The 2,306-nt window shown below is 35.7% G+C and overlaps 1 protein-coding gene across 1 annotated transcript in view; it reads left to right on the top strand.

Moving 5' to 3' along the window:
* Positions 1–347: 347 nt before the first annotated feature.
* The window catches only part of plrdgb (PITP-less RdgB-like protein), a 40,496-nt gene continuing 38,537 nt past the window's right edge, over positions 348–2,306 (top strand). Inside the window, exon 1 of the mRNA XM_016501418.1 lies at positions 348–411. The gene's annotated coding sequence lies outside the window, so the exon portion shown is untranslated. The remainder of the gene's footprint in view (positions 412–2,306) is intronic.

Below are 2,306 nucleotides of genomic sequence, written 5' to 3'. Positions count from 1 at the left end.
TTTCTTATGATACTTTTGGGAAACGCAGCCCTGTTTGAATGCACTGTCAGCAGTGAGTGAATGCTCTCTGTGATTGATTGGTTCTGTCTTGCAACATTTGCGTGTGTTCAGATGAGCAGGAAAATAGTTATATCCTACACAATTACTCGCTAACAAAGGTTATTCGTCCAATTCAATGCATATTGTACGCATTATTATTATGATTATTATTATTTTTGTTAATTAAACAAAACCACTGGTAAATAAAACGCACCTTAGTATCGATATTTTTTGTTTGAGTATCGATACTTTCGATACTCGCGTCAGTATCGAAATATCGATACTTCGGATCGATACGCCCATGCCTAATTTCATTTTCCACTCAAGTCGAGTCAGGGGTGTGCAATATACAGCATCGTCTCTGATAATATGGTAAGTGTTGTTGTCATGATGTGCAATCAGACATGATCAAGTAGGCTATATCACCAAATCACACACAGAGTGCACGCACGTTGAATTATTAGTTTATTAAAATTCTAAATTCAAGGCATTCTAAACTGTAGACGGCAAAAATGCTTCTGTATGATTTTTACAGTGGCGGCTCGTGGGTTTTAAAATGGAGGAGGCACATTAATTGTATTGGTCTGGGATCCCTGCCGATTATTATTATTATTTGCTTAACCACTTTAAAGTGGCTTTTTGGTTGCTTTTAGTCAGAAAACGTAAAGAAAACGACATACAGAGCAAGATAATCTAATTTCACTTACCTGGCCTATCACTTGAAGCAAACACCCATCCCTTCTTAAAAGTGTGTTAAAAGAGAGCTGCCTGTTGCGTCATTTAATTAAGCCGACTGCTGTAGCCTATATCCAGCTTAGGCTGTTTTCCCTAAATTTGTATATATACTGTTTGAATGACAGCTTGGTAAATCTGTTGGCAATCAAATATACGCTGGTACATTATAAGCGCATCGGCAGACGTTCAAACTAATATCACATAAGTTCTCTATGATGCTTGGTTGATATCAGAAGGGAGGCTAGCCTCCCTTACCAGGTTTCTTTTCTCAACACTCTCAGCGCTGAACGTGAACACTCGATGGTGATTGGCTGTTTTTGTTTTTTTTTTACCAACGGAGGCACGAGAGCTCAGCCCTCTTCCCGGCCTCCCCCTACCATTCTATATCACCAAGCGGTTGTAATTACATCAGCAGATTCGGTACATTCGCGATAGAAAAGCGGCGCTTTCACGTTATGGTATTACAACTGTGAAATTACAAACAAAAAATACACATTCTGAGACATGAACTGAAATGAATTGTGAATTTTATAAACATTAATTCCTCCTCCCATTTTCACCTCAAAATTACGGGGAAGCTGTGCCTCCCCCGACGAGCCGCCACTGGATTTTTATATTTATATAATTTAATATAGTTAACAATCTATATCACACAAAGAGTACCATTTTTCTGCAGATATCAGCATGATATTTCAGACATTTAATAATAATTTTATACAAGTTCAGTAAAGTTAGCAATAATTGACTTACATTTTAGACGTAATATTGCTTGTTTTTGCTCAATTTTGCCAATGAAAATAGTTCCAAACAAAGATCACAGTACTGTTTTGCGTCTCTGAGCAATGGTGCTTACTTATTGAATGAATCAGCTCTTTGAACAAATCGTTTGAGTAAATGATTCAGTGATTCACTCATGAACACTGTTAAATGCTTTGTTCTTGAATGAATCAGCCGTTTGAATGAATCGGTTGAATCTCAATGACTCACTCATTAACAGTCACTTGCTGTCACCTACTGGCGGTTTTAATTTCACATTTCGACTATTTTTTTCATGTTTTAAATAATTTCAAATATAAGTATTCAACGTTTTATGTTACAAACAAAACATTATTTATCCATCTGTAACTGCAAGTTAAATGCATCCATGTCCCATCTGAGCTACATTAAACTGTGTAAATACATCTAAATGCTATTTCAGATGCAGATTCCAGAAATGTTTTCTTATGTTGGAATGAAAGACAATAAGTACCAGATGAAGTGCTTCTAATTCTTACCCAAAAATACAAAATAGAAGAAAGAGTTAAAACTGAACAGTTTTGCTACTCAAGCTGTGTATGATTTTTTTTTTTATATTTATTTGCTTCTTTTCCATTTTGCATTTACTTGTACTTTTACTTTCAATACTTAAGTACGTTTAAGATTAAAAAAATACATTTTGTAGTTAAGTACAATAAATATCGTACTCGGTTACTAACGTAACCTCGGTTCCCTGAGATACGGGAACGAGTACTGCGTCTTGCTTAAGACGCTTT

Source organism: Sinocyclocheilus anshuiensis, unplaced genomic scaffold (assembly GCF_001515605.1).
Source record: "Sinocyclocheilus anshuiensis isolate Anshui unplaced genomic scaffold, SAMN03320099.WGS_v1.1 scaffold1332, whole genome shotgun sequence".
Classification (NCBI taxonomy): domain Eukaryota; kingdom Metazoa; phylum Chordata; class Actinopteri; order Cypriniformes; family Cyprinidae; genus Sinocyclocheilus; species Sinocyclocheilus anshuiensis.
Note: the sequence above shows the minus strand (reverse complement) of the source record. Positions and strands in the feature narration are given on the sequence as shown.